Source organism: Neomonachus schauinslandi, chromosome 1 (genome assembly GCF_002201575.2).
Source record: "Neomonachus schauinslandi chromosome 1, ASM220157v2, whole genome shotgun sequence".
Lineage (NCBI taxonomy): Eukaryota > Metazoa > Chordata > Mammalia > Carnivora > Phocidae > Neomonachus > Neomonachus schauinslandi.
In genome coordinates this window covers 183,829,269-183,843,437 of record NC_058403.1, presented here as the reverse complement: position 1 = coordinate 183,843,437, position 14,169 = coordinate 183,829,269, and the positions used below count along the sequence as shown (strand labels likewise).

Below are 14,169 nucleotides of genomic sequence, written 5' to 3'. Positions count from 1 at the left end.
AGGATGCTGCCACTGACACATTTGCTTTGAAACTTGAGATACTAAGGGGACATCAAAATTCAATTCAAGCCATATTCAAGTAGGCAGAAGTGCAAGCTTTAATTACCAAGGAGAAATCCCCAAGACAGGCATTAATCTGCATGGCAGTGTATCGCTGAGCTCTGCATACTGGTCCTTTGGCAGTATCCTTTCTCACTGAGGCTCAGTAAGTGAAGTTCAAGATCATTAATTACTCGTCTGGCCATAAACAAAAGAAGAAAACAAAAATAGAGACAGTCCATGTGATGAGTTTTTAAAATAATGGAATGGCTATTTATAAGTTTCATCCTGGGGCCAATGGCTGAAGTTCTGTATGTGGCAAGCCAGTGGCTGTTTGGGGAGCAGCAAGATCAGGAAGAGTCTTTGTCCAGCCCTGTCTGCTGCAGTCACCTCCTGAGAGTGATAAATCTGGTGACTCTTTTCAAAACCCCAGTTAAGCGATTTCCCACAACTTGCCTTGGCTTATTTTTCCCCATGTGTTCTGTATATTGTTGCTTTAGGATTGAAAAAACCAAGACAAACTACCTGAGATTAATATCCCTGTTTAGAAGATCCACCCGTGTGGGACCCCATTCAGGGCTTTATAAAACCCTCATGCCTTAAAGACTGGCACAGTTATGGGGAATGGGCTAGGCACAGGGCTGTGGAAAGGAGAGAATAGATTTATATTAGGTTATATGTATGGGACTTTTGTTTAAGAATTATTTATTTATTTTAGAGGGAGAGTGTGTGCACAAGTTGGGGAGGGGCAGGGGGAAAGAATCTTCAAGCAAACTCTCTGCTGAGCACAGAGCCCAATGGGAGGCTCAATCCCATGACCCATGAGATCGTGACCCGAGCCAAAAACCAAGAGTCCAATGCTTAAACCTACTGAGCCACCCAGGGGCCCCTGTATGGAGACTCTTAACGAAGGGGTCCTGTCTTTCATTCTTCCAGCCATCACTTCAAATGTCTCTGGTTTATGGAAATAGAGACTCCCTCCTCACTCCAGCATTCAAGGCCATCCAAAGCCATGACCCTTCACCTACTCTTCAGAGTCATCTCCTTCCATTTCCTACGTGCCTTGTTTTAGCCAAAGTGGAGTCCTTACCATTCCCTAAACTTGCTGTGTATATAACTATTTCTGCATGGCTATTGCATCTCTACCTGCCACTAGGAATGTTATCCTCACCTCCCCCATCTCAGCCTCACAATTAGACTCATCCCCAAAGACCCATCTCCAATGCTGTCTGTTCCATGAAATACTCCTTTACCTTCCATATCTACCTTCACCTTCCACACCTCCCATATTCCTCAAGCTATATGACATATAAATTCTTTCTCCTCAAACCTCCATAGTTCTGTGTGAAAAAAAATTTTTGTATGGAAACCATTACTATCTTGTACTTTAGGTAGACATGGTTTTATCTGATTCCCCCACTAAATATTAAATATCTGAAGGGCAAAGACTATTTCTAACACAGCCATAGTTCCCTAAAGTCAGTATTAAAAGTGAAATTAATGACCTTCTAAGTTGGTCATCAAGAATAGGGCCTGTTATAATTCAGCACACATTTGTTGAGTTCCTCCTGTGTGTCAAGAACTGTGGTCAGCACTAACTGCACATAGCCAATGCAATGTCTGTTCCAAGAACAATATGGGAAGAACTCCCATAAGCTCCAGTTGGTGTGTGCTGGCTGTTTAACTAGAACTGCAATCTCCTCACGCACTTGACTTTCAGTTTAGGCCAATCATACATCTATCTGTGAGTTCCTCATGCAACCGTAGGTCCTGGGATAGCAATGCAAGTGGCACTTTTAGCTGTAGTTCAACTTAAAATCCTTTCTTTCTACCTACTGAATCAAATTGCTCTAACAGACCTTCATTTTCATCAAAATTCCACTTCTAACTATGGGGGTTTTTTGGTCTGGGCTCTTAACTACTTCTTTTGCTACAAGATTATTCAGAGTCTCCTCTCCTATCTTAAGCATTGTTCTTGCAACAAAGACTGATGTCTGCTGACTTTGAGTAAGGCATTATGCCAGGCACATCACCTAAGCCTGAGTGTCTCCATCCTCTTTTGCCCTCTCATTTTATAGTTTATCTCTCCAAAACAGAAATACTTTCTTTCCCCAAAGCTCTCGAATTCGGGAAAGAGGTCAGAAATTAAATACTATCTCATGACTCTTGTTTAGAAATACAGAATCCTTATTGGTGTCTGAAAGTGGGAAATAGGAACCCATTTTTCCCATCTAAAATTGAACAACAGCTAAGTAGAAGTGAAGGGATAGATTTAAATTAGAAAGGCTATATTAAATCAACCCAGATCAAAGCCGATTTCACTCCAGGAAGTGTATGCATGAAAAGGTGTAATTATAAAAACTTGATATTCTGCTGCCTTTATGCACTTTATGAACTTAGACCTCCAGAAGCCTCCTAGGACTGCTTCCCCATTTTTAGTAAGTATCGAGAATGAAGCATTTCCTGAAGGAATTAAAGGAGAGAAGCAGGGTTTTTTTCTTTTTTCTTTTTTCTTTTTTTAAGTTTAGCAGCAACATTAAAACAAAGAAGTGGCTATTCTGCTGGGTTTTGTGTGTGCTTTAAGAGTACTCCAAATAAAATGAACCTTTGGGGAGTCAGTAAAGAAATTATGGTTTGGCAATTAGGAGGACAACTGATCCATCAGGGAAAAAAAGCTCACTATTAGTTGCAAATTCTAAATAACATCAGTGGGTCTCTGCGCAGTTGCTGGGAATACTTATCTTGGGAAAAGGAGGGGTTTTCAGAGAGTTCCCAGAAGATTTGGTAACTCAAAGCCCAGGTCTACCAGCTGGATCGTGTTCCAGTCATTAGGACACCATAATGGTCATCATAAAACCACCCCAGAGAGGGGCAAGCTGGGAATTAGCTCAGACTGGCCCATTCATTCTATGTGGCTGCCAACCTCAGAAAGATATTCTGTGGGGTGTCACCGTACTTTAGGAAGCCTCTTAGGGAAGGGCATCAGAGGGTCGCCTGGGTGGCTCAGTCGGTTAAGCATCTGCCTTCGGCTCAAGTCATGGCCCGCATCAGGCTCCCTGCTTCCCCCTCTCCTTGCTTCTCCCTCTCCCCACTCCCCGATCGTGCTCTCTCACTCTCTCTCTCTCAAATAAGTAAATAAAAGCTTTAAAAAAATAGGAACAATGTCAGGACTATTGAGAAGTTGATTTTTGTATGCCATTTCCTCCATCCCCGAAATAATAATCACTGCTATGAACCCCTCAGTTCCATGAATCTTTAAAGATGTAAAATTACAGATGTAACCATTAATGCTGTGAGCAGCTTTGAAATCATGACTTCTTTGTCCTCCATCTTACCAATGGAGGCCCAGAAAAGTTGTCACTTGCCCAAAGTCATACCTGTTCTAGAAAGCCTGTTCTAGAAAGCTCCATCATCGCCCAGTTCGTCCGAGTCCACCAAGAAAGGCTGACGTGTGAATCAGGCTCATCTTGCCACCTGCCTTCCCATTATTCCACACCAGTCTGGTTCAGGGCAGAGGCTGTGGGAAAGGCATATGTGGGTTGAGCTGTGAATTTTTTTTGTCCTCATTTACATCAAAACAATAGCTGACTTGGGGACAGGATGCCTCCACAGAAGTTGAGATAGATTGGACTATGTTTTGCAAAGAACATTTACTTCTGAGATGGGCCAGGTTTCAGGCTCCCGGGTGGGTGCATCAGTTGGTGAAGTCATTAGTTGAATGTCAGGGCTTTTTTTCTTTTCCCTTCTAGAATCTGGGCTCTGCTTTCCCTGCTGTGGATGATGAATCTGAAATATTTATGTGGCTTTATAATGACTATTTAGCATTTAAGGCACCTGATATTTGCCAAAGTGCTTGACAATCTGTGTTTATTAATAGGAAAATAACGGCTAGAAAAATCTGTGCTGTGATATTTAGGGAGCAGGTTCCTTTGTGGCTACACACGGTATTTCTGGGAACGATGTGAGGGCCAGTGATTCAGAGTGAAATTCATTGGCTGAACTCTGCCTAAGACCTCATACTTAAATTTCCCCCTTGTTTACTAGAGACTTTGTTCCAATGATCCTGAAGAATAGCATGATATTATGCATTTTATTCACTAATCAAGCACTTATTAAGTGTCGACTCGGTGTTAAGCAGGTGTCAATGCTTCCTGGAATCCACGACCACACATAGGAGCTAGGTATTAGGTATATAAAGGTATATAAAGGATTTCGTGGGGAGTTGGAAACTTTACGTGGCATGTTACAGTATACATAGTTAATAGAAATAAATAAGTAAAACCCTGCTAGAGGCTTGTTCTTCATTCCCGGCCCCCATTTCATGCCTACCCTCTGCCAAGTGCTCTGAGGCCAACAGCTTCTTCCTCTGCTTCTCGAACCTTCCCCCACCAGCCTCTGCGGCTTTCCAGATTGTCCTTCTTCCATGATCCCCTGCTGCCTTTTATTATCACAAAGGTATAGCACTGTCCCCGCTTGCATCCCTGCACCTGCTAGCCTTGCCCAGTCACCAAGCAGTCCTCCCTACACAGGAACCAGTTAGAGGTGGTCAATAAAATAACCTTTCCCAGATAGGGTTCTCATGGCTGTGAGCTCCAGGTGGGGTCTCTGTCATGCTGTGACTACAGACAAAAGGGCTAGGCTAACCCTCCCTGGGATTGTGGGGAAAAGCTTTACAGAAGAAATATGATTCAGACTGTTGTCAGTTTATTCAAAGGAAATTTAATCATTAAGCCTCTGAAAATACGAGAAAAAGTCTGGACTTCATGTTTCCTGGATGAGTAGAATGGTCTCCAACCGCTGGTGTACTTTATTGGGGGGAGGGAGAAGTCAGAAAGATCTTCTGTAGAAACTTGCTAGAGTGAAGTGAATGGGTGTGGTTTGTGACTTCTCCAAGCCTAGACTTTAGAAGAAAGACACTGAGGATGCAAGTTAACTTCTTATTTGTACTAAACTCTATTTTAGAGTTTATCATCTTTAGTGCAGTTATTGTGAAAACAAACATCTACTTCATTTTAATTCAAAGTGTCATGGTTTGGTTATGAGCAAATATTAAGGACAATAAAGTGACTATCTTTAACTTTAGGTACAATAACTTCTTTTATTCTGTAGTTCCATCTGATACACAACCACAACAGAGAAATCGCCAACTGAGACTATAATATGCCGTGTCTGCCTAAACTAGATTAAGAAGATTCTCCTCGCCACAAGATCCACAGCATCCATCACCCTTATATAGATTTAGAGATTTCACTACTTGGTCTGGGAGTTTGATATCAAATGGACCTTTCAGAATAAAATGTTACTGGTATTTGATATTCTCCATTCCAGCTGGCTTTCTTCGAGTACACGAAACAAACACCAGATGGTAATTTGTATAAGGATAAGGGAACTGGTGCTAATTTTAGAAAGTTCTTGGCCATTTCCCTCACCCAAAGTTAGGAAGGGAATTCTCAGTTGGAATGACTTTCCAAGTTTCAAGAAGCAGCTGTCTGATTTTCTTAAAATGGTGCCATCATTCTGCTTAACAGTATGACAGGCCAGACCACAGTATTCCATGCATAGAAAATCTGCACTCTAAATCTTCCCCATCATTGGTAAACACATCAACCAGACAAAGGTGGGCCTCCAAAACCCAGGGCCCATTGGCCCATTGGCCCATTGACTCCATTTCCTCATTCATTCACTCTACCTCTAACCATTCCCAGGGTAGGTAGTCCAACTGGTTGAACCCTTTTTTAATCTCTGGTCTCAACGGTCAGGTGGCAGTCTCACCAAAAAGGCTCACTGGTGAGAGCTAAATGAAAGGTGTACTGATGCAGAGACTGGGCAAAGCCAGGCCTGCTTGGCAATTTGTGAGACAGATGGCTCTGCAAATATGATTCTCACACTTGGTTGTAAGGTAAACTGTGAACCAGGGAGCAACAGGTGGCCGATAAAGGCAATGCTTAAATGCTGTCTGCATGTTTACATTTAGCTCTTAGAGGCGGAAATCTTCCTAATTGAATTCAACAAACAGCTCCTAGGAAGTCATTGTATGCAACACACTATGCTAAGCTCTGAGGTCCAGGGGAAGCTGAGTTTCGGAGAGTCCCAGCTTTATAGCTCTTAGTTTCACTGTGCCAAGAGGGAAGAACAAATGGTTATATAAGAAGAAAGGAAGAACAAAGGATTGATTCCAACCACAGAAACAGGATATTTTTTCTGAGGAGCCAAAGGTCTAATGTGAAAACAAAGGTTGAGTTTCTTTTTTTTTCTTTTTTTTAAGATTTTATTTATTTGAGAGAGAGAGAGCATGAGTGGGGGTGAGGGGCAGAGGGAAAGAGAGAAGCAGACTCCCCGCTGAGCAGGAAGCTCACCACAGGGCTCAATCCCGGGACACTGGGATCATGACCTGAGCTGAAGGCAGACACTTAACCGACTGAGCCACCCAGGCACCCCAAAGGTTGAGTTTTTATGGGCAAATATGGTAGGAAGCTTCTTCCATGAGGAGGAAAGCAGAGTGAGGAACAGAACACAGAAGAGGGCAGAAGGAGTGTATTTGTGTGAGTGGGGGTGTGGGGGTGTGTGAGTGTGGGTTGTGTGTGAGAGTGAGTGTGGACGCATGTGAATGAAGGTGTGTGAGTATGGGTGTGAGAATACATGTGAGTATGGGTGTGTGAGGATATGTGTGGTGAGGTGCATGAGTATGAGTGTGCATGTGAGAGTGTGTGAATGTGTGTGAGGGTAAGTGTATTTAATGCTGGAGGATTTAGTAGATAAGGCTGTTAAAGGTGGGATAACCCTAATTGTGGAGCATAGATTTATATTCTATAAAAGATCCTGACTTTTCCTCCTTCAAAAAAAAAAAAATGTTCCCAAGGCAGGATGAATTCCAAGACATTTATCTACACAGTTGGAAGTTTTCTATTGGAGAAGGCTATCAGCAGGGGGTGCCTGGGTGGCTCAGTCGGTTAGGCATCTAACTCTTGATTTCAGCTCAGGTCATGATCTCAAGGTTGTGAGATCAAGCCCCTCATCGAGCTCCATGCTGGGTATAGAGCCTGCTTAAGATTGTCCCTCTCTCCCTCTGTCTTTCTCTCCCTCTCTCCTCCCTCTCTGAAAAAAAAAAAGAAGAAGAAGAAGAAGAAGAGGAAGGATATTAGCAAACCTGTGTCTTAAAAAGCAATCGGAGGGGGAGACGAACCATGAGAGACTATGGACTCCGAGAAACAAACTGAGGGTTCTAGAGGGGAGGGGGTTGGGGGGATGGGTTAGCCTCGTGATGGGTATTAAAGAAGGCACATATTGAATGGAGCACTGGGTGTTATACGCAAACAATGAATCGTGGATCACTACATCAAAAACTAATGATGTAATGTATGGTGACTAACATAATAAAATAAAAAAAAAAGCTTGTGTTAACAATTAAATAATATGCTGGTAATAGAGGTGGGGGCCTGATTAGCAGACAATTGCAATAGTCTACAGAAGAAGTAATAAGAGTCTAATCATAACCTCAGCTCTTTCTTGAGCACTTACTACGTGCCAGGCATGAAACCAAGGGCTTTACATGCATTTTTTCATTTAAAGTTCACAGAAAGCCTAGGAGCTAAGTGTTTTCACTCCCACTTCAAGTGAGGCCCAAGGTAAGTAACATGGCTGATGAATGGCTGAGCCAGAAGTGCATCCAGATCTGTGTGGTCCAAGGCTCGGGCTGGCAGAACCCTATCCCAAAGGAAGGCAAGAAGGAAAGGGGAGGGAGGAGGAGCTTCAGGAGGCTCCCAGTATAACATGAGACTTTTGTCTTCAGCCAAGCTGATACCTGCAGAAGGAAGAGTATGTTTAAGAGAGAGAGACATGGAGTTCTTTTTCAAACAAATTAAATTGAGGAGTGTAGGGCATCCATATGTGGATAGTAGCAAAGAAATGGGGTGTGGATCTGAAACTCAGAGGAGATCATGAGAATGTGGTGAGAGGCGAGGAGTGCAAAGAGAAGCTATGACCTTTGTAACTCCCATATTTTAAGGATAAATAAGGAAAGGGCTCTCAAAGAGAACCTCAGAACTTAAGGTAACAGTGCTGACCATAAGAAGATCTCCCATCTAAAGGATTTTGAAATGAAAAAAAAAAACAGAGAGAGAGATTTTCTTTAACCACCCCTAGGCAAAGAGAAGATTTAGAAATACAGTGTTACTTCTTATTGTGAGTATAATTTTAATGGGGTACACAGAACCCACACCTGCATCTTGATGAGATAACCATCCAAGAGTCTGACCCACATGCACCCCGGAACTTCCTGAGTTCAGGGGGCAGGTTCACTGAGCCAACATACTGAGCTTATAGAGTTTGGTACTGCTGGGTATCCCAGAATTAGAAAGTTGGGTCCCCAATAAATGGAAATACTGTCTTCCTGGCCAGAAACCCGAGTGTTTTCTATGACACCCTCTCTCCACTTCTAAATCAAATCCCTCACTAAGGGCCATCAAACTGACCTCCTTATTATCTCTTGCTTGAATCCACTGCCACTTCCCTAATCCGGACTGTTGTCATCTCTTATTGAAAGCATGACCACAATCTCCTACTCTTCCCCACATCCTTCCCCCAAATCCAATTTCCCTGGAGCAGATATGTTGTACATTTGTTATCCCATCCTACAAAGAGTCTCTGATCTAAAAAGGTAAAGAACCATGTTGGAGTCACTTCAAGCAAATTAATTAAAGCCTTCATTTCTCTAGATTGATAAACCCACCAGGCTCTCTCCCATCTCAGAGCCCTTGTGTCTGCTCTTCCCTCTGCCTGGAAGGTTCTCTCCACATATCCACATGGCTGGTTGCCTTATTTTCTTCAGGTCCTTCCTCAAAACCTACCTTCTTAATAAGGTCTTCCTGGCCACCCTACCTAGAATTTCGTACCCACTTCCCCATCATATCAGTTTCTACCCTTCTTTCCTGCATTATTTTTCCGCCATAACACTTAACCACTACCCAAACTACTACATACATCAGTTATTTACCTTGTTCATTGTCTGCCTTCTCCACGGGAAAGTACATTCTATAAGGATTTTTGTCTGCTTTTGTCCGCTACTATATCCCTAGTGTCTAAAAGGACATGACACATGGTAGATAATGATCAATGATGTTTACTGATTTTTGTTTGTTTCTCTCAGTGTTTTTTATTGTCCTGGATCATCTGGTGAATTTTCCTAGTTCTCACCTGAAGTGCATAAGTAATTTCAAATTCTTTTTGAGGTTGGTTCCTCATATCTAGCTACAAAAACAAACAAACAATAAAATTATTATCTCTCATTTTAAGGAAGAACACTGGTATTCTTACTTTTGAATGCCAAGCATGGCAGGGGTGTGGGGTGGGGGTGGAGGACTGTTCCATTTAAAAATTATTAAAAATGAATTATGAATTTTCATTTGAAAGGTCTTCCCATTTGTGCTTATTAATAGCTATTAGATGACTCAGTTGAGGTAGGAGCTCTCTAATGGCTAAGGTGAAATTAGTCCTCACATCCATTTTGTTTTTAGAAACAAAGAAGTTGGTGAATATTAGAAGAAGAAGCCTTTCTATTTCATTACTTTTTTATGAGCAAAGTTCATCAAAACTTCTTTAGAATAAAACTCACAGTTTTGAGCAAGCCCCACTTGTCTTGCAGAAAATATATGTATATTGATGATATGCAGGTGATTTAGCAAACACAGTAGTATCAATACAGACCCTAAGTAAGGCACGGCCTGTGGGGAGGGAAATGGCAGTGTGTAGATCTTGGAATAAGGTGGAAAGAAATAGCCACAAAAACCAGGCACATGGTGCAATACAAGGGCCTCAAAGGGAGAAACTCAGCTGGGCAGCTGCGGCTTAGCCTTCAAAATGCTGAAGCATGTACCTAATGCAAATGCCAGCCTTTTAATCAACATCGAGTCAAAACTAGTTAGATTTAGTTACCACTCCACAGTCTCTGGCCCTGAAAATCCATGGGTTGTGTTCATTCTAGTCAAGTGGGTTGGCATCCAGCACACACAGTCTCACTTCCAGAAAGGCTCCATTTCTGCCATCAGTGATCTGCTTTGGGAATTCATTCTTGACAAATAGGTCTCCTTGTGTCTAGTATATCTGGAAATAATAATTTCAACAATTAATATTTATTGAGTATTTGCCATATGCCAGGCACGCAATGAGTATTTCGTATATTAGATCTCATTTAATCCTCACAACAGTTTTGTGAGATAAGTATTATCCCCCCTTTTAGAGACAAGGGAACCAAGTTCAAGAGGGTTTAAGGGTCTTGGCTAATGTTACACGATGAGTGAGCGTTGAAGAATCCAGAACTGACTTCAGAACTGTAGCTATTAACCCCTGTGCTCTACTGCCCTTCTAAAGAATGAAAAATGGAGAGATGGGGAAATGGTAGAGAAGTGGTCTCCAAGGGGTGTGTTTCTGAGTAGGGTCAGAAAGCTATGTACTAAACCAGAAAAAAAGACTCAGCCAGTCTCTATTCCAAACTGACTCCTCATAAATTGCTTCAAAGGAGCCCTAGTTTGAGAACCATTCTTTTGAGCCTTTTGGGTAAGATGGGGGTAAGGGGGTTGTCACTGAAACAAAACCAAGCAAAATAGCCTCATGGCCATTCCAAGCCAGCAACATAGCAGAGTGAAGTGTACATGCATGTACCTTATGATTGTTTAATATATGTGTTTATCAAAAAAAAAAAAAAAAAGGCAAAAACCAGCAACACATGCATACAGGTATTAGAAAGATGTAGTGAAAAAGAAAAATACATTTCCAACCTGCAGACAATCTGTTGCCATCCCATCAAAAAGCATCAGCAAAACAGAATGTTCTATCTCGGTTCCCTCATGGTTCTCGCAGTGAGAGCATCTCCCTGAACTGAAGTAATTCCAGTGTTGAAAACATCCGCGTTTTTCATACATGGCTCCTAAACACAAGCCCACAGCCTCATGTGTGTACAAAAGTAAGGACACTGCCCACTATGGGAGATTGAAAGGTTTATCAAAGATTGTTTCAATTCTTGGAGATTTTCTCATTACAGAAAGAGTTTAGACCCCATCTCCACCTGTGTGTGATTCGACTCTCATATTTCCAACACATTTTAAAAAGAAATTGTGATTGCAAGTGTGGATTTCTTTTTAACTTAAGCTCCACACAATTACCTTCACAGGTCCCATAATTTGGCTTTCACATTCTCTCAAAATCATCAAAACAAAGTTATTTCCCAGGTGTTTTCCAGTGGGCTAGATATTTGCCACAGTGCATAAACAGAATGGGGGTGTTTCCCAAAATATGGAATCAGGATGTTGCATACTTACCTCCAGAACGCGGTGCAGCTTTCTTTGTGCTCTTAAAAAATGCTATTTGGCTTCATTTTTGTAATAGTGAAAACGATTTCTAAAAAAGGGGCAATCATATTATGAACGGCACTTAACAGGGGCAGCTCTGCAAACTGGTACAAGATTATAACATCTTCACTAATTTCTGCAAATTTGTGTGGAATCAGGGTCCTCTTTGTGACTAGGAATATCTTATATAAAACCTTCACTTTTATAACTAATTTTTTTCCTCTCATCAACAGGATACAATATGGCATATAATGAGATCTCATTACAACAGATTTTAATATACCACAGGTCAAATGGTGCCCACATAGGCTAACTTCTCAAGACCAGATTCTAATAATATGCAGTTTAACTAAGCGCATATTATTGGACTTTTATCTGATAATGTTAGTCCTAATGCCCTGAAACTCAGTTCCACAGGTCTCATTAAGCAGCCAGTTTAAAAAAGAAAAGAAAAGAAAAGAAAAAATAGCATATATGTGTTTTTTCTTTATTTGGAAAAGGGATTTTTATCTGCTTCTATCTATTAGAAATAACACTGGACTAGGTGCTGCAGCAATTATAAAAATATATTTGACACTGTTCCAGTGATGCACAATCTTAGCAAAGCATTAATGATTGGGGGCCCAGGCTCTGGAGTCAAACCGTGTTTGTGTCCTGGTTTTACCACTTGCTAGTTGGGTGACCTTGGGCAATCTATTTAACCTCTCTGTGCCTCTGTATCCTCACCTTTTAATTGATGGTAATAATAGTGCTGACCTTATCACTGAAAATTAAATGAAGTTAACACTTAGCACAGTGCCTGGTATATAGAAATAACTCAATAAATACTAGAAGAGAGAAAGTTAAGAAGAAAGTTATCTTAAAATTGAATTGGGAAAATGAGACCTACCTCTATGAAACTGAGGCCAAATGGCAGTGTATGCAAAATGGTGTGAGAACACTTGTTGAGAGTGGGGCCGTGGAGGGCAGTGGACACCAGAGCACACTGGGAGGTTTTTATGGAGGAATTTTCCTTGTGGGACCTTGTTCGTGGACCAGCAGCCCTGGCATCACTTGGAAGCATGTTAGAAATGCAGACTCTCAGGGAACCTGGGTGGCTCAGTCGGTTAAGCGTCCGACTCTTGGTTTCACCTCAGGTCATGATCTCAGGGTCGTGGGATCGAGCCCCACTTCAGGCTCCACACTCAACATGGAGTCTGCTTGAGATTCTCTCTCACCCTCTCCCTCTGCCCTTGCCCCCTAAAATAAGTAAATAAATCTTAAAAAAAAAAAAAAAAAAAGAAAGCAAGAAATGCAGACTCTCAGTTCCAGTCCAGACCTACTGAGTCAGAAACTGTGCAAGATCCCAGGAGATTAGTGGGACAGGAAGTTGAGAAGCACTGCCCTAGAACACATCTCGCCCCTCAAAGCTTTTGGGCCTGTCATTATCTCTCATCACACACATCAGTGTTCATAAAAGAAGAACACTGGGGAGAGGGAGAGTCTACTTCCAAACACTCCCACTGTAAAAAAAAACTGTGAATGTTAAATTCTAACAGTTACATGTTGGAACTATGATAGAACTGACAAAAATAAGTGGAATCCGCTAAATAAAGCATGAAACATAAGTTATGATTCAATTAATATTTATGCCTAGACAGGGTAAAAATCACAAATATTTATTTCATCCAGACTGAAAATGAAAACCAAGAAAATGTGATGATTCTCTTTGGGAAGATTTGGGCAGAAGTCCCTGGTACCTTCAGGCTTACAAAAAACATGTATCCCCTAGAATGCAGACAGTTCACTTCTATGGTCTCCTCGCCCATCCTCCTCACACACACAGTGAACAATCACACAGCATTTCAGTGACTTACACTGTGTACACACCACACATTGCAGGCACACAGAGACTCACACACCTAGACTCATCTACACTTTGACACTTTTTCATAGCTGCCTTCTTTCTGTCCTTGGGCACCTGCTCGAATCTTGCCTGCCAGAGACAAAGAATCTTTCATCTAGAATAAATCTCTGGTAAAGGGGATAAGAACAGAAGGGGAGAGTCAGTGGTGAAAATAGTAATATCTATCAATTATCAGGTGCCTTGTTGTACAAGATATTGTCCCACAGATTATCCTCTTGTTTTTTCATTCCTGAAATAACTCTCTAAAACAGGCTATTAATTCTCTACTATTTCAATTGAGGGAATAAAGGCCGATAAGGTCAAATGAACTATCAAAAGCTATGCAGCTAAGGGACGACTGGGTGGCTCAGTCGGTTAAGCATTCAGCTCTTGATTTGGGTTCAGGTCATGATCTCAGGGTCATAAGATCGAGCCTTGTGACAGGCTCTGCACTGGGCATGGAGCCTGTTTAAAAGTCTCTCTCTTCCTCTACCTTTGCCTCTCCCTGCCCCTCTCTTAAAAAAAAAAAAAAAAAATGCAGCTAAGAAGCAGCATAACTGAGACTCGAACCCAGTTCTGTCTTCTCTCCAACTGACAGAGTAAAGCCAAGGCCTATGAATCCAATAGCCATCTTTTTGAGGAATGGCTTCTATTTTGTAATTCAAATGTAATATTTTCCCTCACTTTCACTTGGTATGATGAGTGGCAAAGTGGCAAAGGAATTTTCCAAAGTCAGAGTAAATTTAAGCTGTGGATGGTGAAGTGCAGGATAATTTCCTTCTTGGTATTTTAGAAGTTCTTCATTTTAACCATCTGTTGTGGGCTGACAGATGGGTTGATATATGACAGAATAATGGGTCTTCAATTCTAGAAAGACATAAGGAAGGCTTGAAAAAATAGCTC

At 41.6% G+C, this 14,169-nt stretch overlaps 1 protein-coding gene across 1 annotated transcript in view; it reads left to right on the top strand.

Annotated features, from left to right (window-relative positions):
- Positions 1–14,169, top strand: part of SYNPR (synaptoporin) — a 302,051-nt gene that overhangs the window by 268,857 nt on the left and 19,025 nt on the right. The window lies entirely within an intron of this gene.